Source organism: Schistocerca gregaria, chromosome 9 (assembly GCF_023897955.1).
Source record: "Schistocerca gregaria isolate iqSchGreg1 chromosome 9, iqSchGreg1.2, whole genome shotgun sequence".
Classification (NCBI taxonomy): domain Eukaryota; kingdom Metazoa; phylum Arthropoda; class Insecta; order Orthoptera; family Acrididae; genus Schistocerca; species Schistocerca gregaria.
Window position 1 is genome coordinate 3876829 of NC_064928.1, and position 18180 is coordinate 3895008.

The window sequence follows — 18180 nt, forward strand, 5'->3', positions numbered from 1 at the left end:
AGATGAACTTATAATCTTTTAATTTTAATTAAATGTAATATATTAATATAATTTATTTATTATATATATATATAAAAAAATAAAAGGAGCTGGAGAAATTAATTCTAATTAAACAAAATAATACATAAAAGAATTTCAAAAAAAAACTTTCGATTTATATATTTAATAAATGAAGTGCCTGATTAAAGGGTTACCTTGATAGGGTAAATAAAGTAAATAAAATTACCTTCATTAAAATTACATAAGATAGAATTAAACTACCTCCTTTAGTATCAAAAACTAACGTGCATCATACACCTTAATGTAAAAAGGTAAGCTAAACAAGCTAACGGGTTCATACCCCATTTATAGAGGTATCAATCCTCTCCTTTTTAATGACCAACAGCTCTACAAAACTTCTCTTCCTATCAACATTAATGATAGGAACGATCCTGTCCATTTCATCAAATTCCTGATTTGGGGTTTGAATAGGACTTGAGATCAACTTACTTTCATTTATTCCGCTCCTAACAAGAAATAAAAATATAATAATAAACGAATCATCAATTAAATATTTTATTATCCAAGCAATAGCATCGACAATATTATTATTTTCAATTTTGCTGATTCAAATAAAATATCCCATGGGATGGGAAACAGAATTTATCCCATCAATAATAATTAGATCTAGACTATTATTAAAGATTGGAGCTGCACCTTTCCATTTCTGATTTCCAGAAGTTATAGGAGCATCAATATGAAATAATTGTTTAACATTAATAACATGACAAAAAATCGCCCCAATAATGGTCTTATCCTATTGTATTCAATTAAGAACTTTTATTTGAACAATTATTATCTTAAGAATTATTATTGGGGCAATAGGAGGTTTAAATCAAACATCCTTACGACAACTTTTAGCATATTCATCAATCAGACATCTAGGTTGAATAATTAGATCATTAACAGTCAGAGAAAACATCTGAGAACGATACTTCATTATTTACTCACTATTAAGATTAATTATAGTTTTATTTTTTAAGCAAATAAATTTATTTTTCATAAATCAAATTTATTCAGCCAGAAATATAAAAACCGAAATTAAATTCATAATATTCTTATCTTTATTATCTTTAGGTGGACTACCACCATTCCTTGGATTCTTACCAAAATGAATTGTAATACAATCGTTAATAGAAAACAATAAAACAACTATTATAACTATTATAGTTGTATTAACTACAATTACACTCTACTACTATATACGTATTAGATTCTCAGCTCTAATTATATCATACACAGAAAATTCGTGATCTATAAAGATAAAGTCCCAAAAATCAAGAATCATTCTTCCTATAACAGTAATAATTTCAACAATAGGATTGATTTCAACATCAACCTTAATTTCATTATACTAAGGACTTAAGTTAATCAAACTAATAACCTTCAAAGTTATAATTAGAAGAATAATCTTTTAGGCCTTAGTAAAATTTTACACCTCTAGAATTGCAGTCTAGAATCATAACTGAATATAAGACCTAAATATGATAAGAGAGAAAACATCTCATAAGTAGATTTACAGTCTACCACCTAAAATTCAGCCATCTTACCGCAAAAATGATTATTCTCAACAAACCATAAGGACATTGGTACTTTATATTTTCTATTTGGAGCATGAGCAGGAATAGTAGGAACATCAATAAGAATACTTATTCGTGCTGAACTTGGTCAACCCGGATCTCTAATTGGGGATGACCAGATTTATTATGTTATTATTACAGCTCACGCATTCGTAATAATTTTCTTTATAGTAATACCTATTATAATTGGTGGATTTGGTAATTGACTTGTTCCACTAATAATTGGTGCACCAGATATAGCATTTCCACGAATAAATAATATAAGTTTTTGATTACTACCACCTTCACTAACCCTTCTTCTTACATCTTCTATAGTAGATAATGCTGCTGGTACAGGATGAACAGTTTACCCTCCTCTAGCAGGAGCTATTGCACACGGGGGTGCATCTGTAGATCTAGCTATTTTTTCACTACACTTAGCAGGTGTATCATCTATTCTTGGTGCAGTAAATTTCATTACAACAGCAATTAATATACGATCAGAAAGTATAACTTTAGATCAAACACCTTTATTTGTATGATCAGTAGCTATTACAGCATTACTTCTCCTTCTTTCACTTCCAGTTTCAGCAGGAGCTATTACTATATTATTAACAGATCGAAATTTAAATACATCATTCTTTGACCCTGCAGGAGGGGGTGACCCAATTCTATATCAACATCTGTTTTGATTCTTTGGACACCCAGAAGTTTATATTTTAATTCTACCGGGGTTCGGAATTATTTCACATATTGTATGTGAAGAAAGAGGAAAAATTGAATCATTTGGAACATTAGGTATAATTTATGCTATACTATCAATTGGACTAATAGGATTTATTGTATGAGCACATCATATATTTACAGTAGGAATGGATGTTGACACACGAGCATATTTTACATCAGCAACAACAATTATTGCTGTACCTATAGGAATTAAGGTATTTAGATGATTAGCTACATTATATGGAACTAAATTCAAGTTCAATCCACCATTATAATGAGCTCTAGGATTTATTTTCCTATTTACAATTGGTGGATTAACAGGATTAGTATTAGCAAATTCATCACTTGATATTGTATTACATGATACATATTATGTAGTAGCCCACTTTCATTATGTATTATCTATAGGAGCAGTATTTGCAATTATAGGAGGTGTCATTCAATGATATCCACTATTATCAGGATTAACTATAAATAATACATGATTAAAAATCCAATTTACAATTATATTCATTGGAGTAAACTTAACATTCTTTCCTCAACACTTCCTAGGATTAGCAGGAATACCTCGACGATACTCAGACTACCCAGACGCATATACATCATGAAACGTAGTATCAAGAATTGGGTCTACAATTTCTATTGTAGGAATCATTATATTCATTGTAATTATATGAGAAAGAATGGTTACAAACCGAGCAATTATATTTAGAGCTAACATAAGAAGATCAACAGAATGGCTACAAAATAACCCTCCTGCAGAACATAGTTACTCAGAATTACCATTAATCTCTAGATTCTAATATGGCAGATTAGTGCAGTAGATTTAAGCTCTACAAATAAAGGTTTGACCTTTTATTAGAAAATATTTATTAATGGCAACATGATCAAATTTATCTCTTCAAGATGGAGCTTCACCATTAATGGAACAATTATCATTCTTTCATGATCATACTATGGTCGTATTATTATTAATTACAGTAATTGTAGGTTATGCCTTAAGTTATATATTATTTATTGCCTATACTAACCGTAATATACTTCATGGACATTTAATTGAAACAATCTGAACAGCTTTACCAGCAATTACATTAATTTTTATTGCCCTTCCATCATTACGACTATTATATTTACTTGATGATTCAGTAGATGCAATAAACACAATTAAAACCATTGGACGACAACGATATTGAAGATATGAATATTCAGACTTCATAGACGTAGAATTTGACACTTATATAACACCAGAACAAGACCTAGAAAATGATGGATTTCGACTGCTAGATGTAGATAACCGAACAATCCTACCAATAAATACAGAAGTACGAGTATTAACAAGAGCATCAGATGTTCTACACTCATGAGCAGTTCCTGCATTAGGGGTTAAAATTGATGCAACGCCAGGTCGGTTAAATCAAGGAACATTCACAATAAATCGACCTGGATTATTCTTTGGACAATGCTCAGAAATCTGTGGAGCAAACCACAGATTTATACCAATTGTAATTGAAAGAACTTCAGTAAATTTATTTATTAAGTGATTATCTAAGATAATTTAAGGAGTTAGTTAAAATAAATAACATTAGAGTGTCAATCTAAAGTAACTAAAAAAATTAGTACACCTTGAAATTCATCAGATGACTGAAAGTAAGTAATGGTCTCTTAAACCACATAATAGTAAATTAACGACTACTTCTGATGGGGAAATTATATCCAAATCCCTCAAATATCCCCTCTTATATGATTCTCACTATTCATTATATTTTCAGCTACATTAATCTTGTTTCATCAAATAAACTTCTTCTCATTTAAACCTAACCTTATTAAAAGAGCAGAAAAAGGAACAATTGAAATAAAAAACTTAAATTGAAAATGATAACCAATCTATTCTCAACATTTGACCCATCAACTAACATCTTTAATTTATCATTAAATTGAACTAGAACATTTCTAGGACTATTATTAATCCCATCACTATTTTGACTTACACCATCACGAATTAACATTATCTGAAATAAACTAAATTTAACCTTACATAATGAATTTAAAACACTACTTGGACCAAAATCATTTAATGGAACAACATTCATTTTCATCTCAATTCTTATTATAATATTATTTAACAATTTCATAGGATTATTCCCTTATATTTTTACTAGAACAAGACATTTAGCATTAACATTTGCAATTGCCCTACCTATATGACTAAGATTTATATTATTTGGGTGAATTAAACATACTAATCATATATTTACACACCTTGTACCACAAGGTACACCGCCCGCATTAATATCATTTATAGTACTAATTGAAACAATTAGTAATGTTATTCGACCAGGTACATTAGCAGTACGGTTAGCAGCAAATATAATTGCAGGACACTTACTATTAACCTTATTAGGAAACACAGGACCATCTATAGCAATAAACTTAATCTCATTACTAATTATTGGACAAATACTTCTATTAATTCTAGAATCAGCAGTAGCAATAATTCAAGCCTATGTTTTCTCAATTCTAAGAACTCTATATTCTAGAGAAGTATATTAAACCTATGTTAACAACTCACTCAAACCACCCATTCCACTTAGTAGACTATAGACCTTGACCATTAACAGGAGCAATTGGAGCAATAGTCCTAGTATCAGGACTAGCAAAATGATTCCACCTATTTAATATTAACTTATTTATAATTGGATTTGGAATTACCCTACTAACCATAATTCAATGATGACGAGATGTAGTACAAGAAGGAACATATCAAGGATTACATACAGGATTTGTATCAATTGGATTACGATGAGGAATAATTTTATTTATTGTATCAGAGGTATTATTTTCCGTTTCTTTTTTTGAGCATTCTTTAGAAGAAGATTATCACCAACAATTGAACTAGGAATACTATGACCTCCAATAGGAATTCAACCCTTTAACCCTATACAAATTCCATTACTTAATACAGCTATTCTTTTAGCATCAGGAGTAACAGTAACATGAGCACATCATAATTTAATGGAATCTAATCATACTCAAGCACTACAAGGATTATTCTTCACAGTGTTATTAGGACTATACTTTACAATACTCCAAGCACATGAATATTGAGAAGCACCTTTTACCATTGCAGATGCAGTTTATGGGTCAACATTCTTTGTTGCAACAGGATTCCATGGTTTACACGTAATTATTGGAACAATCTTTTTATCAACATGTCTACTTCGACACTCAATAAATCAATTCTCACCAAGACACCACTTTGGATTTGAAGCAGCAGCATGATACTGACACTTCGTAGACGTAGTATGATTATTCTTATATATCTCTATTTATTGATGAGGTAGATAATTGTTTTTCTAGTATAAATAGTACATTTGACTTCCAATCAGAAAGCTTGATATAAATCAAGAAAAGCAATTCTAATTCTATCCACAAGAGTTTTCATTAGATTTATTATTCCAATAATTGTTATAATCCTGGCAACAACACTATCAAAAAAATTAATTAATGATCGAGAAAAAAGATCACCATTTGAATGTGGGTTTGATCCAAAAAGATCAGCACGAATACCATTCTCACTACGATTCTCCCTAATTGCAATAATCTTTTTAATTTTTGATGTAGAAATTGCACTAATTCTACCAATTGTAATTATTTTTTAAACATCAGACATTATAATCTGAACAGTATCAACAATATTTTTTATTCTAGTTCTACTAGGTGGACTATACCATGAATGAAATCAAGGAGCATTACAATGAGCAGAATAAAGGGTTGTAGTTAAACATAACATTTGGGTTGCATTCAAAAAGTATTGATAATATCAATCAACCTTAAATAGAATAAGAAGCGAAATATTGCAGTCAGTTTCGACCTGGAAGATTGGTATATACTACCCTTATTCTTATTAATTGAAGCCAAAAAGAGGCGTATTACTGTTAATAATATAATTGAACTATAATAGTTCCAATTAAGGAAATGTAAAGCCAATATGAAAGCTGCTAACTTTTTATATTAGCGGTTAAACTCCGTTAACATTTCTAAAATTTATATAGTTTAAATAAAACATTACATTTTCACTGTAAAAATAATATATCTATATTTATAAATACCTAAAAGTAAAAATACTTCCTTAACATCTTCAGTGTCATGCTCTAATTATAAGCTATTTAAGTAAACGAAAAATAATATTACCAAAATAAATATTCAAAAAATAAAAGTTAAAAGATAAATCTTGAAATTAGAATCATATCAACCTTGAATATAACCAATTAAATAAATAAATAATCTATATAAACCTTGACCACCAAGTAATTCACCCCAACCATAATCAAATTACTTAGATGAATAATAACCTATTTTTAAAGGAATATATCTAATAAACTTAGTTGAAATAAGCACCTAAAATAACAACTGTAATAGTTAAAAACTTTAAATAATAAGGTAAAGCAATCACATGAGGAATAGGAAAAATTAATCAAGATAAAAGACTACCACCAAAAACAGCAACAAACAATAGACCAATTATTCCAAATGAAATATAATAACCCTTATCATCAAAAGAAAATCTAGAATAAAAATTATTATCACCAGATATTGAATAATAAAACAAACGAAAAGAATAAGAAGCAGTTAAACCAGTAGAAAAAAATAAAGAAAAAAAATTAAACAATTAATTCATCTTAAACAAACCATCTCAAGAATTAAATCCTTTGAATAAAATCCCGCTAAAAAAGGTATTCCACACAAAGATAAACTAGAAACATTAAAACAAACTGATGTTAAAGGTATGAAATTAACAATTGATCCTATAAAACGAATATCCTGCGAATCCTTGAAATTATGAATTATTGAACCTGCACATATAAATAATAATGCCTTAAATAAAGCATGAGCCAATAAATGAAAAAATGCAAGCTTTGGATAACCCATAGCCAAATTCTTATTATTAAACCAAGTTGACTTAAAGTAGAAAGAGCAATAATCTTCTTCAAATCAAATTCAAAATTAGCGCCCAATCCAGCCATAAATATAGTTATACAACCAATTAAAAGTAAAAATCAACCACAATTATAAGTATCTAATATTGGTCTAAAACGAATTAATAAATAAACACCAGCAGTAACAAGAGTAGAAGAATGAACTAAAGCAGAAACAGGAGTAGGAGCTGCTATAGGAGCAGGAAGTCATGAAGAGAAAGGAATCTGAGCTCTCTTAGTTATAGCTGCTAAAACAATTAATATAGTAATGAGCTTTATTTCAAAAGAATTAGAAATAAAATCATAATAATAAATATAATTTCAACCACCAAAATTTAACATTCATGCAATAGAAATTAAAATAGCAACATCACCAATACGATTAGAAAGTGGAGTTAATATACCAGCACTATAAGATTTTACATTTTGATAATAAATAACTAAACAATAAGAAACTAAACCTAAACCATCTCAACCTAATAAAATTCTAATTAAATTAGGACTAATAATTAAAAAACCTATGGAAAGAATAAATATTAAAACAATAATAATAAAACGATTTATATTCTTTTCACCAGATATATAATCCTCTCTATAATAAATAACTTAAGAAGAAATATATATAACAAAAGATATAAAAATAAGAGATATTCAATCCAAAATTAAAGTTATAACAACTATAGAGCCATTTAAATCGAAAAGCTCTCACTCAACAAAAACTCTATAATCAATTATTAAATAATAAATACCTAAAATAAAAATTATAGTTCTCGAAAAAAACAAAGAAAAAACTCAAAGAACAAATAGAAAATAAATTCACAGCCTAAGATGAAAAACTTCATATCATTGATTCCACAAAACAATATTTTTAATTAAAATACTTAAGCAAACTAAACAAAGAAATATTCACCCTTTAAACAGAGAATATTAAAAGGCAATCAATGTAAAAGTAAAAGATGATATTCACGAAAATAACCAAGAGAACAAGTATAAACACCAGAATAATAATTTCCATGCTGAGAATAAGAATATATATACAAAGTATAAACAGCTCTAAAAAAAGATAAAAAAATCAAAGCAAAGAATCTAAAAGAAGATCAAGATATAATTCTATTTAATAATCTAATTTCACCTACCAAATTTAAAGAAGGAGGAGCAGCCATATTTGATGATCTTAAAAGAAATCATCATAAAGCCATTCTTGGCATCATATTAATTATACCCTTGTTAATTAATAATCTTTGTCTACCTAAACGTTCATAAATAATATTAGATAAACAAAATAAACCAGAAGAATATAAACCATGACCAACCATTAGAGAAAGAGAACCTACACAACCTCATCAATTCATAGTCATCAATCCACCAATAACCATTCTTATATGAGCAACAGAAGAATATGCAGTTAAAGACTTTAAATCAACCTGACAAAAACAAATAAATCTTACAATAACACCCCCAGATAAACCCAAAGATAATCAAAAATAATTAAACTTTAAACCCAAATAAGGAATAACCTTTATAACACGAAAAATACCATAACCACCTAACTTTAATAAAACACCAGCAAGAATAATTCTACCTGAAATAGGTGCCTCTACATGAGCCTTAGGAAGTCATAAATGAACCAAAAACATAGGTATCTTAACTAAAAAAGCCAAAATTATAAATACATAAAACATAAAATAATAAGAACCAAAATCAACTAATAAAGGAAAATATAAAGTATTAGAAAAACCATAAACCTTAAATAAAACTAATAATAAAGGTAATCTAGCAACCAAAGTATAAAAAATTAAATAAACACCAGCCTGCAAACGCTCAGGTTGATAACCCCAACCCAAAATTAAAAGTAAAGTAGGAACTAATCTAGCCTAAAAAAAAATATAAAAAGAAAGAAGACTTAATCTAGCAAATGAACAGTAAAGCATAATTATTAAAATCAAAAAAATTAGAATGATATGAACTTAAATAAACTGAACCTCTAGCAGTGATTATTAAAGAACAAATCCAAAAACTAAGCAAAATTAAACTAAAAGAAAAATAATCAATACCAAAATAATATCTAATTATATTCAAATCAGCAAATGAATAAACACAAATTATAAACACAAAACTCGACAGAAACATAATGAATGAACCAACCATCAACAATTATTTAATAAACAAAGAGGGATCAAAAAAATAGTTATAAATAAATACTTTAACATAAAGATAAACCAAAAGAATTAAAAAAATCATTACCATGAGAACGAATTATTGAAACTAAAATAGAAAGACCTAAAGCACCCTCACAAACAGAAAAAACTAAAAAAATAACAGGAAAAAAATAATCATAATCAAACTCAATAAGAAAAACAATAACTAATATAAATAAAGAAAGAACAATATATTCTAATCTCAAAAGAACCATTAATAAATGTTTACGTTTAGAAGAAAAAACATAAACCCCAGCAAAATAAATCAATAAAGAAGTAAAAATAGAGAATATAAACATTAGTTTTAATAGTTTAAAAAAAACGCCGGTCTTGTAAACCGGTAATAAGTCCAGCCCCCACTTTTAAAACTTCAGAGGTGAAAAAGCTTCCATCATCGGTCCCCAAAACCGATATTTTAAATAAACTAACCCCTGAAATGATCAAAATAAAAATTATATCATTATCAAATGTAATAAATATTAATTTTATTAAATTAAGACACCCAATATCAATAATGCTTTTTATTATCCTTCAAACCTTCCTAGTTGGATTAATAACAGGAACAATAATAGAAAGATATGATTAGTATGGTTAATTCATCCAAATAATATAAATCTTAGTCATATAGGTAGGGCAATTGCAAATGTTAATGCTAAATGTCTTGTTCTAGTAAAAATATAAGGGAATAATCCTATGAAATTGTTAAATAATATTATAATAAGAATTGAGATGAAAATGAATGTTGTTCCTTTAAATGATTTTGGTCCAAGTAGTGTTTTAAATTCATTATGTAAGGTTAAATTTAGTTTATTTCAGATAATGTTAATTCGTGATGGTGTAAGTCAAAATAGTGATGGGATTAATAATAGTCCTAGAAATGTTCTAGTTCAATTTAATGATAAATTAAAGATGTTATTTGATGGGTCAAATGTTGAGAATAGATTTGTTATCATTTTCAATTTAAGTTTTTTATTTCAATTGTTCCTTTTTCTGCTCTTTTAATAAGGTTAGGTTTAAATGAGAAGAAGTTTATTTGATTAAACAAGATTAATGTAGCTGAAAATATAATGAATAGTGAGAATCATATAAGAGGGGATGTTTGAGGGATTTGGATATAATTTCCCCATCAGAAGTAGTCGTTAATTTACTATTATTTGGTTTAAGAGACCATTACTTACTTTCAGTCATCTGATGAATTTCAAGGTGTACTAATTTTTCTAGTTACTTTAGATTGACACTCTAATGTTATTTATTTTAACTAACTCCTTAAATTATCTTAGATAATCACTAAATAAATAAATTTACTGAAGTTCTTTCAATTACAGTTGGTATAAATCTGTGGTTTGCTCCACAGATTTCTGAGCATTGTCCAAAGAATAATCCAGGTCGATTTATTGTGAATGTTCCTTGATTTAACCGACCTGGCGTTGCATCAATTTTAACCCCTAATGCAGGAACTGCTCATAAGTGTAGAACATCTGATGCTCTTGTTAATACTCGTACTTCTGTATTTATTGGTAGGATTGTTCAGTTATCTACATCTAGCAGTCGAAATCCATCATTTTCTAGGTCTTGTTCTGGTGTTATATAAATGTCAAATTCTACGTCTATGAAGTCTGAATATTCATATCTTCAATATCATTGTCGTCCAATGGTTTTAATTGTGATTATTGCATCTACTGAATCATCAAGTAAATATAATAGTCGTAATGATGGAAGGGCAATAAAAATTAATGTAATTGCTGGTAAAGCTGTTCAGATTGTTTCAATTAAATGTCCATGAAGTATATTACGGTTAGTATAGGCAATAAATAATATATAACTTAAGGCATAACCTACAATTACTGTAATTAATAATAATACGACCATAGTATGATCATGAAAGAATGATAATTGTTCCATTAATGGTGAAGCTCCATCTTGAAGAGATAAATTTGATCATGTTGCCATTAATAAATATTTTCTAATAAAAGGTCAAACCTTTATTTGTAGAGCTTAAATCTACTGCACTAATCTGCCATATTAGAATCTAGAGATTAATGGTAATTCTGAGTAACTATGTTCTGCAGGAGGGTTATTTTGTAGTCATTCTGTTGATCTTCTTATGTTAGTTCTAAATATAATTGCTCGGTTTGTAACCATTCTTTCTCATATAATTACAATGAATACAATGATTCCTACAATAGAAATTGTAGACCCAATTCTTGATACTACGTTTCATGATGTATATGCGTCTGGGTAGTCTGAGTATCGTCGAGGTATTCCTGCTAATCCTAGGAAGAGTTGAGGAAAGAATGTTAAGTTTACTCCAATGAATATAATTGTAAATTGGATTTTTAATCATGTATTATTTATAGTTAATCCTGTAAATAGTGGATATCATTGAATGACACCTCCTATAATTGCAAATACTGCTCCTATAGATAATACATAATGAAAGTGGGCTACTACATAATATGTATCATGTAATACAATATCAAGTGATGAATTTGCTAATACTAATCCTGTTAATCCACCAATTGTAAATAGGAAAATAAATCCTAGAGCTCATTATAATGGTGGATTGAACTTGAATTTAGTTCCATATAATGTAGCTAATCATCTAAATACCTTAATTCCTGTAGGTACAGCAATAATTATTGTTGCTGATGTAAAATATGCTCGTGTGTCAACATCCATTCCTACTGTAAATATATGATGTGCTCATACAATAAATCCTATTAGTCCAATTGATAGTATAGCATAAATTATACCTAATGTTCCAAATGATTCAATTTTTCCTCTTTCTTGACATACAATATGTGAAATAATTCCGAACCCCGGTAGAATTAAAATATAAACTTCTGGGTGTCCAAAGAATCAAAATAGATGTTGATATAGAATTGGGTCACCCCCTCCTGCAGGGTCAAAGAATGATGTATTTAAATTTCGATCTGTTAATAATATAGTAATAGCTCCTGCTGAAACTGGAAGTGAAAGAAGGAGAAGTAATGCTGTAATAGCTACTGATCATACAAATAAAGGTGTTTGATCTAAAGTTATACTTTCTGATCGTATATTAATTGCTGTTGTAATGAAATTTACTGCACCAAGAATAGATGATACACCTGCTAAGTCTAGTGAAAAAATAGCTAGATCTACAGATGCACCCCCGTGTGCAATAGCTCCTGCTAGAGGAGGGTAAACTGTTCATCCTGTACCAGCACCATTATCTACTATAGAAGATGTAAGAAGAAGGGTTAGTGAAGGTGGTAGTAATCAAAAACTTATATTATTTATTCGTGGAAATGCTATATCTGGTGCACCAATTATTAGTGGAACAAGTCAATTACCAAATCCACCAATTATAATAGGTATTACTATAAAGAAAATTATTACGAATGCGTGAGCTGTAATAATAACATAATAAATCTGGTCATCCCCAATTAGAGATCCGGGTTGACCAAGTTCAGCACGAATAAGTATTCTTATTGATGTTCCTACTATTCCTGCTCATGCTCCAAATAGAAAATATAAAGTACCAATGTCCTTATGGTTTGTTGAGAATAATCATTTTTGCGGTAAGATGGCTGAATTTTAGGTGGTAGACTGTAAATCTACTTATGAGATGTTTTCTCTCTTATCATATTTAGGTGTTATATTCAATTATGATTCTAGACTGCAATTCTAGAGGTGTAAAATTTTACTAAGGCCTAAAAGATTATTCTTTTAATTATAACTTTGAAGGTTATTAGTTTGATTAACTTAAGTCCTTAGTATAATGAAATTAAGGTTGATGTTGAAATCAATCCTATTGTTGAAATTATTACTGTTATAGGAAGAATGATTCTTGATTTTTGGGACTTTATCTTTATAGATCACGAATTTTCTGTGTATGATATAATTAGAGCTGAGAATCTAATACGTATATAGTAGTAGAGTGTAATTGTAGTTAATACAACTATAATAGTTATAATAGTTGTTATATTGTTTTCTATTAACGATTGTATTACAATTCATTTTGGTAAGAATCCAAGGAATGGTGGTAGTCCACCTAAAGATAATAAAGATAAGAATATTATGAATTTAATTTCGGTTTTTATATTTCTGGCTGAATAAATTTGATTTATGAAAAATAAATTTATTTGCTTAAATAATAAAACTATAATTAATCTTAATAGTGAGTAAATAATGAAGTATAGTTCTCAGATGTTTTCTCTGACTGTTAATGATCTAATTATTCAACCTAGATGTCTGATTGATGAATATGCTAAAAGTTGTCGTAAGGATGTTTGATTTAAACCTCCTATTGCCCCAATAATAATTCTTAAGAAAATAATTGTTCAAATAAAAGTTCTTAATTGAATACAATAGGATAAGACCATTATTGGGGCGATTTTTTTGTCATGTTATTAATGTTAAACAATTATTTCATCTTGATGCTCCTATAACTTCTGGAAATCAGAAATGGAAAGGTGCAGCTCCAATCTTTAATAATAGTCTAGATCTAATTATTATTGATGCGATAAATTCTGTTTCCCATCCCATGGGATATTTTATTTGAATCAGCAAAATTGAAAATAATAATATTGTCGATGCTATTGCTTGGACAATAAAATATTTAATTGATGATTCGTTTATTATTATATTTTTATTTCTTGTTAGGAGCGGAATAAATGAAAGTAAGTTGATCTCAAGTCCTATTCAAACCCCAAATCAGGAATTTGATGAAATGGACAGCATCGTTCCTATCATTAATGTTGATAGGAAGAGAAGTTTTGTAGAGTTGTTGGTCATTAAAAAGGAGAGGATTGATACCTCTATAAATGGGGTATGAACCCATTAGCTTGTTTAGCTTACCTTTTTACATTAAGGTGTATGATGCACGTTAGTTTTTGATACTAAAGGAGGTAGTATAATTCTATCTTATGTAATTTTAATGAAGGTAATTTTATTTACTTTATTTACCCTATCAAGGTAACCCTATAATCAGGCACTTCATTTATTTAATATATAAATCGAAAGTTTTTTTTTGAAATTCTTTTATGTATTATTTTGTTTAATTAGAATTAATTTATCCTGCTCCTTTTTTTAATATATATATATAATAAATAATTTATATTAATATATTACATTTAATTAAAATTAAAAGATTATAAGTTCATCTTATTATTATTAATTGATTATTATAATACATTCATTTACCTAGGATTATAGCTACTTATGTTTTTAGCTTAAAATAGGTTATTATAATATAATATATATAATAATATGAAATTTAATATTTAATATTATTATAATTGGATATAATAAATAAAATTATTAATCTTAAATATAAAATATTATAATAATATAAATAATTATATTAATTATAATAATATAATTAACATAAATTATCTATAATTAGATTATTTAACTAATATATATATATATATATAAGTTAACTTAATATAAAAGAAAGAATTCATATTAATAACATAGTATATCAAATTACATAATTGTATAAAATATATTTATTATAATATTTAATCTTTCTTTATTTATTTGTGAAAAGAAAGATTAAATAAGAAAGAATATAATACATTTATTGCTATACATGTTCCATATTAATCTTTAATTATATATAATAGAGAAGTTGTTGTGGTCATACAGGGGAGCGTTTCTTTTTTTTTGTTAATGTTTGTGGTTTTTTCTTTTTTTTTCTTTAAATATTTCAATCTTTTATTTTTTCCTGATTTAAAATTTAAAAAATTCTTATTTTTTATTTTTAAAAGTTTTATTCTTGCTTGTTTATTCACTTTTTCTTTGTATTATATGTAAGTTTTGTTAGACTAAATGTTCTTTTTGCAGTAATTTGATTTAATTATCAAGTGATTTTGGATTTAGCAATTGATTTAGTATCGGCATAATTCGTGCCAGCAGCCGTGGTTATACGATTGATACAAGTGAATATTATTGGTTAAAACAGTTGTTTATACTATTAGGGTTGAAATATAAATTTGTAAGGTGAAATGTTAAAATTTATTTGTGGCCCTTTTTATGAATCTGTGAAATTTAAATAATAAACTAGGATTAGATACCCTATTATTTTAAATGTTAATCATATTTACCAGGGTACTATTAGTTAAGGTCTTTATACCCAAAGAATTTGGCGGTATCTCATTCCATTCAGAGGAACCTACCCCATGATTGAAAATACACGATTTACTCTACTTAATTTATTTGTTTATATATCTCCGTTATCAGAGAATCTTTTTAGAGTTATAATTCTCAAGATTTATAATTATAAAATATTTCAGGTCAAGGTGCAGCTTATAGTTAAGAGGAGGTGGGTTACAATAGATTTTTGTTTATAACGGATTTGATAGTGAAATACTGTTAATGAAGGTGGATTTGATAGTAAATTAATTTATTTAATTTAACTGATATTGGCTCTGAGATGTGTACACATCGCCCGTCGCTCTCATTATTGATTATTCTATTCTATTTTAAAGTAGCTTCAATTTAGATGAGATAAGTCGTAACATAGTAGATTGACTGGAAAGTGTATCTAGGAAGAGTTTCAAGATATAACATATTAGTAAAGTGTTTCATTTACACTGAAAATTTTTCTGTGCAAATCAGGATATCTTGATTATTTATTTTATTATTTTTATTTTTTGTTTCTTTAATTATTTAAAATAAATAATTTTATTGTATTTTTGTCTTAGTATATTTTATAGAATTGATTTTTTAAATTTGAGTGTATTGGTAATGTAAGTGTTTTATGAAATATTATTTTAAATTTTTTTAAGTAGATTTTATTTATTGTACCTTTTGTATCAGGGTTTATCAAAATTTTAGTATTTATTTTACTTGTCTCGATTTGGGTTGATTTATAAATAATTTATAGTTAATGTATCATAATTATTATTAAATTATTTATAGAAATGAGATGTTAATCGTTTCCCAAGATATCTAGTTTCTTAAGAAAAATTTTAATTTTTTAAAGTTATTTGTTTTTATTTAATTTTTTAAGTAAAAATATTAACTTATTTATTCTTTAAGGGATAAGCTTTGAAGTTAATAACCTATAATTTATTTTATAGAAATATAATAGTAAGCTTTAAACCAGCTATCTTTAAGATTACGTTTTAGTTCATTATTTTTTATTTTGATTTTATAAATATTTTAGGTTTTTTATTAAGATTATTAATTTAATTTTAAAATTTTTGTAATAATGATAGAATTTGTAAATTTATTTGTATGAAATTTTTACCTTGTGAACTTATTATAAGGAACTAGGCAAAATTGATTTCCGCCTGTTTATCAAAAACATGTCCTCTTGTTTATACTTTGAGGTCTGGAATGCTCACTGAGCGTATTTTTAAAAAGCCGCGGTATATTGACCGTGCAAAGGTAGCATAATCATTAGTCTCTTAATTAGTGGCTGGAATGAATGGCTTGACGAGAAATCAACTGTCTCTTAATAAATTTTTGAATTTAACTTTTGAGTCAAAAGGCTTAGATTCTTCTTTAGGACGAGACGACCCTATAGAGCTTGACATTTTACTTTTATATAGTTTTTTGTTTGTCTTTCTATATTTAATGATGATGTTTTGTTGGGGTGACATGAAGAATAGATAAACTCTTCATTATTATATCATTTATTTATGTTTGTTATTTTGATCCATAATTTATGATCATAAGATTAAGTTACCTTAGGGATAACAGCGTAATTGTTTTTGAGAGCTCATATCGACAAAGCAGACTGCGACCTCGATGTTGGATTAAGAAAAATTTTGGGTGCAGGAGCCTAATGATTAGGTCTGTTCGACATTTAAATTCTTACTTGATCTGAGTTCAGACCGGCGTGAGCCAGGTCGGTTTCTATCCTAAGATTATTAATCCATATTAGTACGAAAGGACCATATGGTTAAAATATTTTTTGTTATATTGATTAATATTAATTTATTTACTATTTTGACAGATTAATGTGTTGAATTTAGAATTCATTTATGTAGATTTTTTCTACAAATAGTATTGATACTTTATGATTTAATTATATTTATTTTGAATTTTCTTTTATTGGTTATTTGTGTTTAAATTAGTGTTGCCTTTTTAACTTTATTAGAGCGTAAGGTTTTAGGTTATATTCAGATTCGAAAGGGTCCAAATAAGGTAGGTTTTGTTGGAATTCCTCAGCCATTTAGAGATGCTATTAAGTTAATTTGTAAGGAGCAGCCAATTCCTATTATATCTAATTACCTACTTTATTATTTTTCCCCTTTTTTTAATTTAATGATTTCTTTAGCCGTTTGAGTAATTTTTCCTTATTTAACTTATATGTGTTCTTTTTCTTATGGATTTTTATTTTTTTTCTTGTACTAGGTTAGGTGTTTATACTGTTATAATTGCTGGTTGATCTTCTAATTCAAATTATTCATTATTAGGTTCTCTTCGTTCTGTTGCTCAAACAATTTCTTATGAAGTTTGTTTAGCTTTAATGTTATTGTCTTTAATTATTTTAATTGGTAGTTTTAATATGTTTGATTTTATAAACTATCAGCTTTATTGTTGATTTATTATTATTTCTTTTCCTTTAGCTTTAGCTTGTTTTGCTTCTTGTTTAGCTGAAACTAATCGTACTCGTTTTGATTTTGCTGAAGGGGAATCTGAGTTAGTTTCAGGATTTAATATTGAGTATGGTGCGGGTGGTTTTAC

At 27.4% G+C, this 18180-nt stretch overlaps 1 long non-coding RNA gene across 1 annotated transcript in view; it reads left to right on the forward strand.

Moving 5' to 3' along the window:
• LOC126292302 (uncharacterized) overlaps window positions 1-17434 on the forward strand; it is a 60057-nt gene extending 42623 nt beyond the window's left edge. The window contains exon 2 of the long non-coding RNA XR_007552091.1: window positions 17284-17434. This is a non-coding gene — a long non-coding RNA (uncharacterized LOC126292302). The remainder of the gene's footprint in view (window positions 1-17283) is intronic.
• The last annotated feature ends 746 nt before the right edge of the window (window positions 17435-18180 follow it).